Here is a 19,688-nt window from a genome sequence, read left to right on the forward strand (position 1 = left end):
GAAACAACTATTGATTTCTAAGATTTGAAACCTTTTAAGGCTTGAAAAGTGGTATTTCAACTTGTGCTTATTGGATTTTTGTTGTTTTGACCTTATCCTATTCAGATAAATATTATCTATTTTTCTAAACCTGTGTGGTGTATTTCTGTGGTGTTTTCACTGTGTTACTTTATGATTTATTGAAGAAATACTTTACACATTGCCTTCTAGGTTAAGCTTGGCTGCTCATTGCCAAGCTACCAGAGGGTGGGCACAGGATAATTTGGATTGTGTTGTGACTTACCCTGACTAGGATTGTGGTCCCTACTTGGACGACAGTGTATACCTCTACCAACTAAAGACCCAATTTCTAACAGTCATCTGCTGAGTTCTTGTCCTGTATGTCTTATCTACCTTCCTTTGCAGGGCTTAGAGGAGAGCAACCATTAATCATCCCTTCCTCCACCTTTGAAACCTTACAGTTTTATCCTTCTGCAAGTTGAATTGCTAATTCAGCCAAATCGCCTCTTGCTACCAGTTCTTATCGACTGTGATGCCTCCAATGTCTATATGGATATTAAATAGGCCTTAGACCATCGGTCTGTAAGCAATAAGTTCCAGTGACTGTAGAAACCGTGAATAGAACACTAGTGGCTTCTGGCTTAGTTGTAGAGGAGTTTTTACCCTTATCTGTAGGATAGCAGCACATTTTGAAAAACCTGGAGGATTTCTGCTCCTCGTTATCCTATTATTTTAGGTATCAATTGGTTTAGCCAGGCTTACTCCTTATATCAACTGGTCTGCAAAAACCTTGTTCCTGAGTTTGGAGTTGTATGCCTCTCACTGCACTGCTGATCAATCTTCCATCCGATGTCTCAGAAGATTTTCGTAACAATTTTTTTCAGTTAGTCTTACAACTCTGAAATACCTGACATTGATCATGAATACCTTAAGGCATTTCAAAAGTGAACAACCAAGGACTTAACTCCTCATTTTGCTTGTGCCATTGCTATCCTTCCTGTGGATATGCTCTTTATGGATGCAGCTTGTCTTTGTCTGCCCTTGAAAGGCATGTTCTTAAGTATTTTGACACTAACATAGCTAGTGGACTGATACTTCCATCAGAATTTCCTGCAAGAGCCTTTTTGTTTTTTCCATTCAAAAGGGGGACCTCTGAACTTTTTATAGATTATAGGGGTTTTAAACCCAGTGACAGTTGAGGACCATTATCCCTTGATTCTTATATTAGACATCGTGGAAGATGCTCAAGGTGTGAAGATCTTGACTAAGTTGGATTTAAGAGGAGCCTACCACCGGATCCGATGATGAACCGAAAAGAAATCAACATGCAGAAATCCCTCTGGGTACTAAAAGTATCAAGTGATGTCATTCAGTCTTTGTAATGTCCCAGCTATTTTCCACCATTTTATGAATGCTATCTTTTCTACTTACATCCTTATCTTTTCTAAAGATCCTGCAGATCATCCATTCCACTGTCAAACAAGATCTACATCACTTAACCCTATCGGTGCATGTGTCGCCAATAACTGACACACTCACACCCTCCCTGATGTGGGTCACAACCATTAGCCGACATATGGGAGGGATTTGTTTTTTAAAAACCCTCAGGAGACACGGAAGAGATTCCAGTGCTCCCCCCACCCATTTGTAAGGTGAGCAGGCACTAAGTTGCACTGAGCCACGCTAAGCCACGTGGATGGATCCACAGGTTTTGGCATATGTAAAACAAATATTATTTATACACTTTGTGCCTATTCCTTCTCACTACTACACATTGTTATACTCATATTGGGGCAGGGGACCACTACCCAGACCCCATCATCTTCATTGCTACCCTCATTTCTGCCCCAGGGACCACTGAAAGCAGCATTCTGTTTAGAGAATGGTCCCTGAGGTTGCAATGTGGGTGGGAATGAAGATGATGGGTTGAGGGTAAAGGTTCCCCCCAGTTGAGTATATCATTGTAGCATAGTGATTAACTGAGATATTATGGCACTCATTTCAACTTCTATAACATCATTCAAAATAAAATAAAAATGTATATATATATATATATATATATATATATATATATATATATATATATATATATATATATAAAATAATACCTACTAGCACTCACCAGTAGGTAGTTCTAGTTGGGACCATGTTTCCACATAAAACAATGTTTTTTGACTTGCTTGTATCTTTGACACCATTTGATGAATCTTCACAACATTTTCCTGAAAAAGTGTTCCAGAGAATCATGTTGTACATGGCAAGTTTCAAGGTGATCTGTCAAGGAGGGGCTGAGGAAAAGGAGGGGGGTCAAAAAAGTGTGTTTCCCATTATAATTCCCATAGAGATTTTAGACATGACTGCAGCCCGAACCGCAGGAGGAATGCCATCAAATTTGGCAGGAAGGTAGCCTCTGGTCCTGAAAGAGGGCATTTTGGTATTTGGTGTAAATCCATTCAGTAGTTTTATAGATATTAGAAGAAGAAAAAATGTAGATATCTAAAGTTGTGAAGGATTTGAAAATAATAACACGCTCGTGCAGAGATCTGCAGGGCTCTTATTGGCTGCCAAAACATCACCCAGGAAGTGTTGGCAGCCATCTTGGAGCTCGGCTTCAAAAAATGAAAAGGGGCCAGGGTAGGGACTACCTTAGCTCAGGTGTTGGGGTCCCAGAGGGGCACCCTGGGCAAAACAGCATAAAAAATATCTGACACAAATTTGCGACAGGGAACACCACCTCCATGGAACAAAATGGTTTAATTGAAATAGGGGGTCCTGCGGCTTCCACTGTGCCCCAGAGACCACCACCTCCCTGGGGCAAAAAATAAAATAAAAATTGAAAGCAGGGGTTCCGCGTTCCATGCCCCCAGAGCCCTGAGGACCATCACCTCCCCCAGGGGAAATATTGAATTATATGCAGGGGTGGCTGCATGGCCTCCTTGCAGTCCCAGGGACTGCCACCTACCAGAGATTTAACTTAAATAATGAAGGAGGTCCACTGTGGTACTCCTCCCCCCTAATAAAATATGTTACGGCTAAGCACCAGGGAATTGGGTCCTAGGGCTGACATTGTTCCACGGAGGGGAGCCACGTAGCTTTTCTGCCCCCAAAGAAAATAAAAATGATTAGGTTGAGCCCCAGGGCATGGGGTCCCCTGGGCCAAGTCCAGCCTCGGGAGGGTGGGTCACACTACCCCCATAAAAAAACGTAAATATGTTAAGGCAGGGCCCTGGTGGATGGGGGCCCCGGGACCAATATCCCCTCTTCCCCCCAAAAAAAATATACAAGGCTAGACCCCGGGGGAAGGAGTCCCTGGGGCAGAAATCAGCCTTGAGAGGCGGGGCTACATGGCCCACTGCTTCTATTTAATGATGGCTGGGCCCCAGGGGATGGGCTTCCCAGGGCCCCCTCCACAAAATATATAATGAAGTCTGGACCCCAGGGGATGGTGCTCCGGGGCCAAGATTGACCTGGCAAGGGTTAAATGTGGCCCCCTCCCCCAAATTATTTTTAACCCCTTCGCTGCTAGGCCTTTCCCCCTCCTATGCCGACCCTTTTTTTGGCTATTTGGGGCAGTTCGTGCTTAGGCCCTCATAACATCTTCTCCACATAAGCTACCCATGCCAAATTTGCGTCTTTTTTTTCCAACATCCGAGGGATTATAGAGGTACCCAGACTTTGTGGGTTCCGCTGAAGGAGACCAAGAAATTAGCCAAAATACAGCGAAAATTTCATTTTTTTAAAAAAATGGGAAAAAAGGGCTGCAGAAAAAGGCTTGTGGTTTTTTCCCTGAAAATGGCGTCAACGAAGGGATTGGGGTGATAAAATCACCATCTTCTCAGATTTCAGGAACAGGCAGACTTGAATTAGAAAACCCAATTTTTCAACACAATTTAGACATTTTACTGGGACATACCCCATTTTTACAATTGTTTGTGCTTTCAGCCACCTTCCAGTTAGTGACAGAAATGGGTGAGAAACCAATGCTGGATCCCAGAAAACTAAACATTTCTGAAAAGTAGACAAAATTCTAAATTCAGCTAGGGGTCATTTGTGCAGATCCTAGAAGTGTTTCCTACAGAAGATAACAGCTGAAATAAAAGAATATTGAAATTGAGGTAAAAAACACGTTTTACTCTGTAACTTTTTCCTGTGATGTCAGATTCTTGAAAGCAATATACTGTTACATCAGCTGGACTCTTCTGGTTGTGGGGATATATAGGGCATGTAGGTTCATCAAAAACCCGAGGTACCCAGAGCCAATAAATGAGCTGCACCTTGCAATGGGTTTTCATTTTATACCGGGTATACAGCAATTCATTTGCTGAAATATAAAAAGTGAAAAATAGGTATCAAGAAAACCTTTGTATTTCCAAAATGGCCACAAGATAAGGTGTTGAAAAGCATTGGTTATTTGCACATCTCTGAATTCCGAGGTGCCCATACTAGTATGTAAATTACAGGGCATTTCTGAAATAGACATCTTTTTTATACATTGTCTTACATTTGGTAATGTCTCCCGATAAAAATGGTACCTCACTTACATGGGTAGGCCTAGCGCCTGTGACAGGAAATGCAAAATGGACACATCACATTTTCACAAAGAAAACAGCTGTTTTTTGCAAAGTGCCTAGCTGTGGATTTTGGCCTCTACCTCAGCTGGCACCTTGGGAAACCTAGCAAACCTGTGCAGTTTTGAAAATTAAATACCTAGGGGAATCCAAGATGGGGTGACTTGTGGGGCTCTGACCACGTTCTGTTACCCAGAATCCTTTGCAAACCTCAACATTTGTCCCAAAAAACACTTTTTCCTCTCATTTCGGTGACAGAAAATTCTGGAATCTGAGAGGAGCCACAAATTTCCTTTTAGCCAGCGTTCACCCAAGTCTCCTGATAAAAATGGTACCTCACTTGTGTGGGTAGACCTAGCGCACGTGACAGGAAATGCCCCAAAACACAACATAGAGACATTATATTTTCACAAAGAAAACCGAGCTGTTTTTTACAAAGTGCCTAGCTGTGGATTTTGGCCTCTAGCTCAACCGGCACCTGGGGAAACCTAGCAAACCTGTGCAGTTTCGAAAACTAGCCACCTTGGGGAATCCAAGATGGGGTGACTTGTGGGGCTCTGACCAGGTTCTGTTACCGAGAATCCTTTGCAAACCTCAAAATTTAGCCAACAAAACACTTTTTCCTCTCATTTTGGTAACAGAAAGTTCTGGAATCTGAGAGGAGCCACAAATTTCCTTGTACCCAGCGTTCCCCCAAGCCTCTCAGTAAAAATGGTACCTCACTTGTGTGGGTAGGCAGAGCGCCCTGGACAGGAAATGCCTCAAAACACAATGTGGACACCGCACTTTTTCCCAAAAAAACAGAGCTGTTTTTTACAAAGTGCCTAGCTGTGGATTTTGGCCTCTAGCTCAGCCGGCACCTGGGGAAATCTAGCAAACCTGTGCATTTTTTAAAACTAGACACCTAGGGGAATCCAAGATGGGGTGACTTATGGGGCTCTGACCAGGTTCTGTTACCCAGAATCCTTGGCAAACCTCAAAATTTGACCAAAAAAACACTTTTTCCTCTCATTTCGGTGACAGAAAGTTCTGAAATCTGAGCAGAGCCACAAATTTCCTTCCACCCAGCGTTCCCCCAAGTCTCTCAATAAAAATGGTACCTCACTTGTGTGGGTAGGCAGAGAGCCCTGGACAGGAAATGCCTCAAAACATAATGTGGACACCTCACATTTTCCAAAGAAAACAGAGCTGTTTTTTACAAAGTGCCTATCTGTGGATTTTGGCCTCTAGCTCAGCCAGCATCTGGGGAAACCTAGCAAACCTGTGCATTTTTTAAAACTGGACACCTAGGGGAATCCAAGATGAGGTGACTTATGGGGCTCTGACCAGGTTCAGTTACCCAGAATCCTTTGCAAACCTCAAAATGTGACCAAAAAAACACCTTTTTCTCTCATTTTGGTGACAGAAAGTTCTAGAATCTGAGAGGAGCCACAAATTTCCTTCCACCCAGCGCTCCACCAGTCTCCCAATAAAAATGATACCTCACTTGTGTGGGTGGCCCAGGTGTCAGCAACAGAAAAATGTCAACAACCTGTAGAGATTGAAGGAATAGCACAGCAGGTTGATAAGCACATATTTTTCTTTTATACATCTTTTAGGCTGACTCTGCTTTTGGGGACCCAGGCAAGTGAGGTATCGTTTTACTTGGGGGACTGAGGGGAACGCTCAGTGGTAGGAAATATGTGCCAAAGCAGTGATCCAACAAAGAAAAGTGAGGAAAATATAATTTTTTAAGCGAATTTAGAGGTCTGCCAAGGAGTCTGGGTAAGAAAATGTGGGGGGATCCTGGCAAGCTACACCTACTTGGCCTCCTTGGGGTGTCTATTTTTAAAACATGTCTGGGCTTGGCAGGTTTCCCTAGATGAAGGCCGCACCCGGGAGCAAAAAATTGGTGCCCCCTCCAAACACAGGTAGTTTTACAATAGATCATTTTGATGTGTTCACATACTTATGTTATGTTCCTAACACTAAAATTGTGAAAAGAAACACACTTAGGTTATGTTAAAAAGACCCCTCACTCACCAACCAAGTTGCTGGCATGCTTCATCATCATGGTCCTACCCGAGACACCTAGCGTGTCACAGGTGTGCTGTGACGCCTGATTACAGCGGAGCAGGTTTTGTCATTTTTACCACACATACTGGTTGGATTTGGCACGAGGGTGAGTGATGATTCAGTGGATGAAATTTTATTAACAAGAGATTTCACAAGAATGAAATGCACTGTTAATAACTAAAAGGCCAAAAAACTGAACCAATGACTCACAGCCCATGAGCTGTAAAGCCACAGCAAGGCACCAACCGCTTTACAGTCCATTCACACACCTTTCATGCATCACATGCACAATACCATTCACACCACCAGCCATGGGCCCAGCACATTACAGCACTTGCATCGACAGAGTGCGCCACTCAAGGGCGCATCACTTACATACTCACACATGCCTGATACAGCAATCACACCAGCTGATGGGAGTGTGTGGACTGGCGTTTGGCTGGCAGTGTGTTACAGTAGCCAACAGCCAGCCAATATGTACACCGTCAGCCAAGCTCCACTCCACACACAATGGCATCCCTTTTTTTGTTGTTGTAAAAACAAAGAAACCACTAACTAATTAGAAATAATTACAAAACTAAAAACACAAAAGCTCTAACTAAGTACATGACAGAAATGCCAACCATGAAACTGAACACATGAAAATATAAAACAGGCAGTTTACACTCATGGTAGTTCCCAGTAATTCTTCTGGGTGTGGTAATTCTTGAAACAGCCACCCACACACAGCCCAGACTTTGAAGGACAATCTGGGCAGTAATTTGAGTCTCCCTCCGGATACCTCTTTGAGAACAGACTCTACATTTCTTAGCTGGAAAGTCTTTTTTGGGCGTGTGAGGAATGTGCTCAGCAAAGTGGCGATCTTTCAATCTAGCCACATCCTCCAACACTGCTTCTCTAGGAACTCTTGCCTGTTCCACCACAATAAGGCTCTCTATCACTGACTCTTGAAATTTCACAAATGTCATCTTTGACTCTGGAGACCTATCCTTAAACACAATAAAAGAATTAAAAGTTGCCAAGTGGAAGAGGTGAATTGCCAACTTCTTATACCAAAAGTAAGACTTACGAATAGCAGTATAAGGTTCCAACCTCTGATCAACTCTATCTACACCTCCCATGTGCTCATTATAATCTAAAATGCACACAGGTTTCTGCACTTCAGCAACCTGGCCCCAAACAGTCATGGGGGAAGTACTCTCATCATGGATGGTACTTAGCATGTAGACGTCCCTCTTGCCTGAAAATTTCAAAGCTAGCAGCTCATCACTCCGCAAAGCACTGCAATGCCCCCTCTCTAGTTTTTTACAGACAAGCTCCCTTGGATAGCCTTTCCGGTTACAACGAATTGTGCCACAAGCAACAGTGTCCACTCTAAACAATTCCTTGAACAACTGCACTCCAGTGTAGAAGTTATCTACATACAAATTGTGACTTTTGTTGAACAGTCCTCTACCAAGTTCCCACACAATTTTCTCAGTAACTCCAAAAGTGGGAGGACAACCAGGGGAGTCAATACTGGAATCCCTACCAGTGTAGACACGGAAACTATGCACATATCCTGTGCCTACATGGATTCTGCCCCCCATTGGGGGAGATTGGCCTACTAATAAATTGGCCTATCTGCCACAAGGGGGGCAGAAAATACCTTTAGCAGTGTGTCCCCATGGGGAGCGACCCTTGCCCAAGGGGCCACCCCCCAAACAAACAAAACACACACATACACTATCCCTGGTGCCTAAGTGGCTTCTGCCCCCCTTGGGGGCAATGGGCCTAAACAAAATAGGCTGATCTGCCCCCGGGGGGCAAAAATGGCCAAAAGTTCTTTGCCCCCTTGAGGGGGTGCCCCTTGCCCAAATGGGCGCCCTCCCACATAAATAAACAAATAAAAAAACATCCCTGCATTCCAGGGGCAGATCAGCCTAAAAATAATAAGCAGATCTGCCCCCAAGGGTGGCAGAAATGGCCATAAAACACATGTCCTTAAAGGGGAGCGGCCCTTGCCCCAAGGGCCACCCCCCCATCCACTAAACACACACACTAACACTATCCCTGGTGGCTAACAGTTTTATGCCCCCCTTTGGAGGGCACCCCTTGCCCAAGGGGTCACCCCCCACATAAATGAACAAATAGAAAAACATCCCTGGCGTTCCAGTAGTTTCTGCCCCCTTGGAGGCAGATCATCCTAAAAGTAATAGGCAGATCTGCCCCCAAGGGGGGCAGAAATGGCCATAAAACACATGCCCCCCAAAGGGGAGTGACCCTTGCCCAAGGGGCGGCCGCCCATCCACTAAACACACACACTATCCCAGGTGCCTAAGTGTCTTCTGCCCCCCTTGGGGGCAGATGAGCCTAAAAAAAATAGGCCCATCTGCACCCAAGGAGGGCAGAAATGGCCAACAGTTCTATGCCCCCCCACATAAATAAACATATAAACAAAAATCCCTGGTGTTCCAGTGGTTTCTGCCCCCAAGGGGGCAGAAATGGCCACAGCAAACATGCCCGCCAAATGGGAGCGACCCTTGCCCAAGGGGCCGCTTCCCGACACAAAAAACATTGAAAAGAAACATAACCAAAATCCCTGGCGTCTAGTGGGCTTTCCTGCTGCCCGATCGCAATGCGATCGGGCAGCAGGAATGCTCAAAGAGACACTGGGGGAAAGGAAAACCCTTTCCTTTCCCCCAATGCCTCTTTGGTTGAAACCCCCCACCTGCCGGAGGAGAAACTCACCTGTTTCTCCGATCGCGCACTGGAAGCAAATGACTTCCAGTGCGACCCGCACCCTGTAATGATGTCAGTGCGCGATCACGTTACGTCCCCGGCACAGAACGGGTTAAAAAGCTGAGACCTGGAGGATGGGGTCCACAGGGCCAAAATCAGCTGAGGGAGGGGGCTGTGCGATCTCCCTCCTTCATTAAATGAAGGTCAGACCCCAGAGAATGGGGCTCCAGTGCAGAGATCAGCCTGGGGAGGGGAACACATGGACCCCCCTCCCCCACACTGACCATTTGCCCAATGAGGTAGCACTTACTAGCTAACCAGTACAAAGTACTCCCTCCTACACCCACTCTTACACCCCCACAGGCCCTCTAACACCCACTCTCACACCCAGATAGACCCTATCACAGCCAATGTCACACCCAGAAACACCCTCTCAAACCAACAGAGACAGGCGCTGCAGCTAACCCCCATGCATGGCGGTGTTTGGTTTAACGTACAGTAACTAAAATTACATTACATAAAAAAAAAAAACTTAGAAATTCACTGAGAAGCCAAACATTATAGTTAGGAAATAGAATTTAACAAAACACAGAAATTCACTTAAAAAGCCAAAGGTTATAGGGACATTATAGTTAGGCTCACATTTCACATTTAGAAAACCAGTGAAGTTCACCTCTTATATATACCTGAACTAACTATAACTTGCAACCCGTAATGCAGTGCTTCTGACCTCACATATTGCATCACTGATGACATGGTCAGTGATATAATTGATGACATCACTGATTACATCATCCACAGAACCAATCACACACCTACTCATACACCCATACAAACACTTGTACACCTACACATACAAGTATTCACATATTCATTCACTGGCCCATAAAACTACTGCCACATACCCACAAAGTCACTCACAGCCACTGACACAACCACTCACTCACCCTTAGAGCAGTAACTCAGCTGTTCACACAGTCATACAGCTGCTCACACACCCACTCGCAAACCCATACAGCTTCTGACACACCCACTCATTCACCCATACAACCACTCACATACCCACTAATAGACCCACACATTCACTGAGACACCAACTCACATATTTGACCACTCAAACACCCACACACTCAGATATACAGTCACTGACACAGCCACTTACTCACCGATACAGTCACTTACACACCCATTCACTCACTGATACAGCTACTGACACATCCTCACACTCTCCCACACAATCACTGATACATTTACTTATGCAAACAGCCACTCACACACACTCACTTATACATACAGTCACTGACTCACCCACTCACTCACTGATACAATCACTAACACACCAAGTCACTCACCCTTAAAAGCACTCACACCCACTCACTCACTCATACAGTCAGTCACACACCCACTCAGTCAACCACTGCAGCCACTCACACAGTCACTTGCTCACCCCTACAGCTACTTACACATCAACTCACTCTCCCAAACAGTAACTGACTCAACCACTCACTCACCCATAGACACACTAACACATCCATACAACCACTTGTCACCGACCATGTCATAAGTGATGTAATATGTGAGATCATAAGATTATATTTAGCTCAGGTAACTATGACTGCTGAATTTCTATAGTTTTGTGTGTGTGAAATGTGATCCTAATGTCCCTGTAGCCAGTAAGGGACACCATGCAACACCAGCGACACTCTAGATTTGCTCACCTCAAATGTCTGTTTATCTAAGCAAAGTTTTTAAGCATAGAATCAGGACAGTGCTATCCACGCCGAACTAGATAGGGACAAATGCCCTTATTACAACTCTGGCGGTTGGTGATAAAGCTGTGGTAATACCGCCAGCAGGCCGGCGGTAAACAAAAATGGAATTTTGATCACGGCGGAAACCGCCAACACAGACAGCCACTTTAACACACTGACCGCCACAGCGATAGCAACAAGCACTGCGGCAGTAACCACCAACAGCCAGGCGGAAGACAATGTACCGCCCACACTATTATGACACACCTATCTGCCACCTTTTGCGTACCAACTCCATCAAAAGCACAGCGGAAACAGTACACAGAAGGGAAACGACTCACCTCTTGACGCCATGGAGCCCGAACTGCAGATCTTCCCCATGCTGGTATAACTCCTCCTACACCAGGAACACGAATGCTGGTGAAGACGACCACAGTGAGTACCCCACCTAGCACACAAGGGAGGGGGGAGGAAAAATAGAGTGACACACACACGCAACAGGCAACACCCCCACCCCCAACACCATACACACAAACTAATGCAACAACATTACATAACCACCCCGTACCCCTCAGGAATAATGCAAGGACAAAAGGAAGTGAGTAAAGCCAGTGTAATAATATAAAGTTTGAGAAACATGTCCTGAAAGCACAAAACAGTATCTACAATATATACAAATTGAGGGACAATGCCCAGTCCAAAATGTCCATGGCCCACAGGGCCATAACACATAGGCAAAGGCCACACTTGACTCCTGCCTCAATACGGAGAGAAAACTGCTGGGGCATCAGGTTGAAGATACACAGGCACCTCAGGGGGAAGGGGAAGAGGGAACACCTTAGTCGGAAGATGGTGAAACATCACTGCTCTTGGAGGGGTCTACATGTCCTCTGCGATGTCCTGGGGAGTGCAAAGCCACAGTCTCTTTAGTGGGTGGTTTGTCCAATGCTTGGTCCTGGGGAGTGCAAGGCCACAGTCACTCTAGTGGGTGGTTTGCCCACTGCTTGATTCCGGGGAGTGCAAAGCCACAGTCTCTCTAGTGGGTGGTTTGCCCACTGCTTAGTCCTGGGGAGTACAAAGCCACAGTCTCTCAAGTGGATGGCTTCTCCACTGGTTCTGGAGGGGGCCTTCTGTCCAGTGTGCTTCATCCTGGCAACGGAGGGGGTGAGTGGATGCCTTCTTCCATTGGTTCTGGAGGGGGCCTTGTGCCCAGTGTGCTTCATCCTGGCATGGAGGGGGTTAGTGGATGCCTTCTTTTCTTCCACTGGTTCTGGAGGGGGCTTTGTGCCCAGTGTGCTTCATCCTGGCAAGGATGGGGTGAGTGGATGCCTTCTTAAACTGGTTCTGGAGGGGGGTATGTGCTCAGTGTGCTTTATCCTGGCAAGGAGGGAGTGAGTGGATGCCTTCTTCCACTGGTTTTGGAGGGGGCTTTGTGCCCAGTGATGCAGATCCTGGATGGTGCAAGGTCACAGTCTCTCACCTGGGTGTCACACCTACAGTTGTTAAAGGGGCCGGGATGCACTACAGCCCATGTAGGCACAGTTACACACTGCCCACCTGCGGCGACGGCTGCTCAGTGGTGGCAGTTGTGCGGCTGGCGGCAGTGCTGTCAGTGGTGGGGGGAGGCTCTAGCCCTTCCCCTGCAGCCTTGGACGGCTGCCCACTGGGGTTGCTGCTGCTGGCAGTGGTGCTGGTGGTGGTGCTGTTGGTGTTGCAGGTGGCGGGGCTGTCAGTGGTTGGGAGAGGCTCCAGCCCTTCCCCTGCAGCCTCAGACGGCTGCCCACTGGGAATGCTGCTGCTGGCAGTGGTGCTGCTGGCGGTGCAGGTGGCCGGGCAGTTGGCGGTGCTGGCAGCGGTGCAGGTGGCGGTGCTGTCAGTGGTGGGAGGACGCTCCAGCCCTTCCCCCACAGCCCGGGGCGGCTGAAGTGCCATGGCTGTTGTTTCCCCAGATGCTACTCCAGCACCAGGCACCAGATCCATCCTGCCTGCGGCGTCTGTGCCTTTTTCAATGCCCTTGGCAGCTGGTGTTCCCTTCCTGCCCTTGGCAGCTGGTGGTGCCTCCTTGCTTCTGCCAAGGGGAAGTACACCTAGACTTCCATGGTAATCTATTGATTGAGCAATTACAAATATACAATCTATGTAGCATAAGTAGTGTTTTATTGTTTTCTGTTTCTTTTTACATTTTTAGCATAAGAGAAGATTGTACTTATGTTGGTAGGTGCTCCTAATTCAAAACACACAGTGAAAGTGAATATTGTGAAAGGAGAAGTGAAGGTGATATATACAATATATACAGAAAGTGGTTTAAGAATAATATGGACTCCTAGCGGCTCCGTCAATCCAGGAAGCCCTGTAGTCACAATTAATTTCTTTACAATTTTAATCCACATTCAAAATCATGTTGACGTTTCAACCCCATATGTAGACATAAATCAATAGTGGGTCATCATCAGGACTGGGGATAATGTCTGGTTGGTAGCACCTAGGGATAGTGTAAATATCCATATTAATGAAGGCATGTTTAATCAGTTCAAATAATTTAATTTGTAGGTGGGGCCAAGAATAAGCACTCACCTAGGGAATCCAGTGGAGGATTAGTATCTTCTGATCTGGGGCATCTTCCTAATGGGAAAATGATATATACAATTGTACCCTATTTATCATTATGTAGTGGGAGATATACTTTTCATGAAGATGTCAGTGATTACTTACATGGTCAGTAATTCACTCTAAAACGACGAATTGATGAAGCTTGGTCTAAGGATGTCAATCCAAGTTGTGTAGTATTCTGTGGAATGTTGTCTGAGTAAATTCAGTCGCAAGACAGCCATGCAACACTCTAGGCTGTGGGCTCACGGTATCTAAAAATTATAAAGTAAATAAAGGTGGCCTAAGTATAGGTTTTTAAGGGTGGAGCAGCTGTATAAGGCTGTGTGTATGAGCACTTACTTGTATTTATTGATTTGGGACGTCCACTCGTGTAGCTGGGATTCTTATTAGTAAGCCGCACGTTTGTCCAACGTGTCGACTTAATAGGAAAAAGCCTCCATTTTAAAAAGGAGCACACGCTCCTGCCATTGGTCCATCTAAGGGCCAATCAGGGGAAAGTATTCCCCAGTGTGGTCCGCTGGTAGCGAGTGTAGTAATGCTGTCGGCGCTGAACAAAGAAAGGGGATATTGTGGGTTCCCTTTCTGGTCCGACAAAATGCAAATCTTAGAATAGTGCTCTGTTGGTGTGGTGTCTGCGGGAAATTATCCCGAAGTATAGGAGATTGTATAAGTTAAAACTATCTGATTTTCTGCATTTTGGAACCAACCTTCTGAGTACAAAACGCCAGTTCTGGACGACTCTGTCTCATGGTGGCAGACCTATCTAAAAAGCCCTATGTGACGTATAGGAGCAACAGTACATACGGATGATGTTTTTTAATATGCATGGAAAAGTGCATCAGTCATATAGAGCATAAGAAAATGTCTTAAAACGGGATATCTAATGAATAGGGGGCCCCCTCTTATCTGCGATCCGTTAGTGCATCTGTAGGACAGATGATGTGGGGTCATATGCACATATAGGGCCTCATTCTTACCCTGGCGGCGGAGGTCGGCGGTAGCACCGCCAACAGGCTGGCGGTGCTCCGCCGGGCATTCTGACCGCGGCGGTACAGCCGCGGCCAGAAGCGGAAAGCCGGCGGGCTACCGCCGACTTTCCGCTGCCCGTCTGAATCCTCCATGGCGGCGGAGCGCGCTCCGCCGCCATGGGGATTCAGACACCCCCTACCGCCATCCTGTTCATGGCGGCTCTCCCGCCATGAACAGGATGGTGGTAGGGGGTGCCGCGGGGCCCCTGGGGGCCCCTGCCGTGCCCATGCCAATGGCATGGGCACGGCAGGGGCCCCCGTAAGAGGGCCCCAAAAAGTATTTCAGTGTCTGCCCAGCAGACACTGAAATACGCGACGGGTGCAACTGCACCCGTCGCACCTTCCCACTCCGCCGGCTCAATTCTGAGCCGGCATCCTAGTGGGAAGGTTGATTTGCCCTGGGCTGGCGGGCGGCCTTTTGGCGGCCGCCCGCCAGCTCAGGGCAAATGTCAGAATCACCGCCGCAGTCTTTCGACCGCGGTGCGGTGTTCTGACGGCGGTACCTTGGCGGACGGCCTCCGCCGTCCGCCAAGGTCAGAATGACCGCCATAGACCCATAAATAAAAAAAACTTATGGGTTCTAGTCTATGTCTGGAACATGTGTATCTTTGTCCCATGGACGTGTCAAAAAGAGTGGCAAAGGTCCCTCATGTATTGGTAGTGGTTACGAATAGTGGGCAATTTGAGCGCCCAATCTATAGGAAACCTAGCAAGAATCGGGAATGGTGTAGGACTATAAGGTGGCGTGATCAGTTTTGGAAGAAACTTCTAGCCCTTCATATAGCATGATTACGTGCATACTATCTCTGATATATGCTTTTTTTAAGGGCGCAAATGGTTTGAGGAAAAAGTCAAGGTATTGGCACAGTGGTTCTAATAAGGAGCCGCATCCTGATACAATGGGTCTACCCGGTGGGTTTTCCAAACTCTTGTGTATCTTAGGTAAAGTGTATAGTACAGGGATGCAGGGATTTTTTTTTATTTAGAAATTGGTATTCCTTTTTAGACACAAAGCCTTGTTCTAACTCCATTGTGGTAAGATCCAATATCAGTTCTCTCAGTTGTTTGGTGGGATCTGAGCCAATCTCCTTATAGCAATTCTTATCACTCAACTGTCTGAGGATTTCTTTTTGATAGTCTTTTAAGTCTTGCAGTACTATTCCTCTGCCTTTATCAGCTGCTTTGATCACTATATCTTGTTTCCCTTTTAGGTTTTTTAGGCCTATAATTTCTTCATAGGAGAGGTTATATTTGACATAGTTCCGCTTGGTTCTCAGAGTTTCAATATCTTTCAAAATAACTTTCTGAAAAGTTAGTATTTCAACCGGCATGGAATTAAAAGGAGGAGTGAAGGAGGATATTGGTCTTAGGCCAGTAGTAGTAAGAGGGCCTTCCCCAGGATTAGTTTTGACGAAATTACTAAGACGAATACGTTTAAAAAATATTTGCATTTCAATTTTTGTCTAAAAAAAGTTGGGACGAGCCGTGGGTACGAATGACAATCCTTTGCTCAATACTGAAACTTCATAAGGTGTCAGTTGGTGGCGTGAGAGGTTGAAGATGGGAGCCATATTGGTGGGCTGGCTGATATCCAACGTCCTCCCTTCTTCTGGTAAGGAAATTTGTTCTAGTAAAGGTAATGTGAGGTGAGAGTGGTTGTCAGTTACCAAGAGTATTGCTGACGCCTGGTCTGGTGTTCTCCGTGGGGTTCCTGAAAGTGTATGCGACCCCTGTTCCTCCCCCTGCCTCTCTCCCTTCTCCCTCTCTGTCTGTTGTCTTCCCCTCGTCCTCTCCCTAACAAAGATTCAGGAGCTTGTGCGTAAGGAGTTGAGGTGGAGCCCTGTTGTTCACTATCTGAACTGTTGGAGGCCGAAGTATCAGAGAAAGTAACGTATCTACCTCTATTAACGAATTCCCCTGACTGAACTTGTTTGTAGTAGTCCTCATTATGGTATGGGTAAGTGTAAGTTTTGTCGTATTTTGCCATGTCTGTAGCTAATTTGTCAAATATTTTCTTTTGTGTGATAAAAATGAATTCTTTTGTTGTGTTTTCCAGGGCTTCCAAGGCCGTTGATCAACGCAGTGTCTTCCAGTATCTCCTTTGCTAGGTCATCAGTTGCTTTTTCTAGTTTTGTGATATGTTCTAATGCAGTGTCAATACCTAGTACCATCCAATGTCTTGAACATTGGTTGGCTAGTTTAACTGAAATTGTTCCTATATTTGGGATCCTCAATGAATATGGCCGGTTCGCTTCTCACTTGTAGCCCTACTGAGATAATATATTTACTTCCATTCATTACCCTGGTCAAAAGGGTTAGGGGGTATCGCCTCATTGTCTTAGACTCCTTGCTTCTGCCAGCTGGTGTTCCCTTCCAGCCCTTGATAGCTGGTGGTCCCTTTTTCCCCTTGCTAGCTGGTGGTGCCTCCTTGCCCTTGCTAGCTGCACACTCGCAGTGCTGACAGGTATCTCCTCGGAGCCTCTCACACCTGCAGTAGCTGCAGAAACTACAGTGGCCGTGGAATGGGTGGCTGAGGTGCTGGCCTGGGTTCTGCCCACCCCGGCCCGAAGTGAAGGACGGGGGGGAGGGACAGGGAATAAGTCAAGGGTGGAGAGGAAAAGCGTTTTAGGGACACTGGGGCTGGAAGAGGGCGAAGCTTTGGGAGTAGAGGAAGAGGGAGTGGTGATAGGAGGTGTCTGTCTGCTCTGTTTGGGTGCAGGTGCATGGGCTGGATGCTGTTGTGAGGTGGATGGCTGTTGGGTGTCTGAGTACTTGCGTTTGAGGACACTGGGGACGTGTGCATGGGTGGTGACTGCCAGTGAAGGGTGTGTAGTGATAGGCATGATGGTGATGGAGGTAGTGGATGAGGATGTAGTGCATGCAGGTGTGATTGGAGACGCTACTGGGAGGGAGGTGGATGACGAGGAGGAGGGGGACACAGTGGAGGCAGTGGATGTTGGTGTGTCGGCTTCTGGATGGTGCTTGTGTGAGTGCCTGTGGGATGAAGTGTGGTGCTTGTGTTTGCCTGAGCCACTTTTGTGTGTTGATTTGGGTGCATGCTGATCTGAAGGTGTGCTTGGGATAGGCTTGGGTTGACGGGATTGGAACAATGGCTGCCATCAAGGAGTTGGCCAGAGCCTGGAATGATCTCTGTTGGGCCGCCACACCAGAGTGAATGCCCTCCAGGAATGCATTTGTTTGTTGCAAATGCCCTGTTAGCCCCTGGATGGCATTCAGTATGGTTTACTGCCCAACAGAGATGGATCTGAGCAGGTCAATAGCCTCCTCACTGAGGGCAGCAGGGCTGACTGGGGCAGGGCCTGAGGTGCCTGGGGAGAAGGAGATGCCCACCCTCCTGTGTGAGCCGGCATGAGAAACACGCTGAGGGGCTGCTGGGAGGGCGGTGCTGGTACGGGGGTGGTGGCTGTACCTGTAGTTGGGGTGGGCACAGAGGTGTCTGCCACCGCCAGGAAGCTTCCATTGGAGGAGGTGGCGCTGTCTGAACTGTCCCCTCCAGTCTCCGCCTTGGTGCTCCCTTCGCCCTTGGTCCTACTGGTGCCCTCATCGTTGGTGGCTTCGGCCTCATGGGCCATGTGGGATGCTGCTCCCTCCATTGCCTCTGCTCCTCCGCCAGATGATGCTAATGCACACAAGGACAGGGTGACAAAACAAAAAAGGAGGGGGAAGAGGTAGAGGATACACTTGGTCAATGCCAGCAACAACACCACCGTTGGTGTACACAACACACAGGGAACAGCCCTATGCACTAGGCCATTCACAACCAGTTACAATGCTAGTCACCAGGCTATGGAGTAGAATGCCTAACGCCAATAGCAGCACAACTGAAACCCACAGGACCTTGCCCAGTAGTAGATGCCCACTAGCATTTTTGAGGTTGGAGTGCATCTGAGCCTGCCCATCATGGAACCTACCCTGCCATGTTTGTTCTGGCCTAGGGTCACCCACAGACCCACACCGCCCCCCAGATAACACCTCAAAATGTGCAATTTCATGATTCTGCCCCCTTGTGGCTGCTGTAATGCCTTCAAGCACCCATCCAACTCTGGATAGGCCACCGCCAGGATGCAGAACATCAGGGGGATCAGGGTACGATAGGCACCCCATCCTCGTTTGGAGGCCATCCCCAGCTGGACATCTGCCGTCTTCCTTGCCCAGCGGCGCAGGTCCTCCCACTGTTTGCAACAGTGGATGCTCCGCCTGTCAAAGACCCCCAGGGTCTGCACCTCCTTTTTCTAATTGGCGCTGACCTGCAGTAAAAGATACATAAGAAAAGGCATTAGTCATACCGTCCGGCCTGTTACACTCATGGCCCACCATATCCCTCTCATCACTTTATGTACAGACATTGCCCACCATACATGCAGCACTCTGCCCAGGACCCCTCAGCCATCCCCCCCTACATGAGGCTTACACACACAGCACTCCATACATTCATGCCCCATGCATCGTGCTCACAGTGTACTCACCTGTTGGTCTGGAGGACCATAAAGTAAATGGTACTGGGGTAGGACCCCATCCACTAGTCTCTCCAACTTCTTCAAAGTGAAGGCAGGGGCCCTTTCCCCAGACACTCGAGCCATGGTCGCTTCCAGACACAGGTCACAGCAGCACTTGCAGTGAAGGTCCTCTCCTGTTGAAGGTCAGGTAGCAAGTGAGTGAACAAATAGAAAATGGTGGTCACGTCCGCGGCAGTGCGTACCATCACTGCCGGCGTACATCACCATTGGCTCCTGGATCCCATAGGCCCCAATGATAACCAATCAGGTGTTGCACGGCGGTCATCGACCGCCTCCCTCCACAGCGCAAAACGTCAGCGGAATTACCTCATTTCCACTTGTCCCTCCTCAAAGGTCAGGTGGCCGCCATTTCAGGGGGGAACAGGACATGGCACCTAACTGCATCACAGCAGACATAGGCACATAAACGGACCTACA

This window comes from Pleurodeles waltl, chromosome 2_2, assembly GCF_031143425.1.
Source record: "Pleurodeles waltl isolate 20211129_DDA chromosome 2_2, aPleWal1.hap1.20221129, whole genome shotgun sequence".
In the NCBI taxonomy this organism is placed as follows: domain Eukaryota; kingdom Metazoa; phylum Chordata; class Amphibia; order Caudata; family Salamandridae; genus Pleurodeles; species Pleurodeles waltl.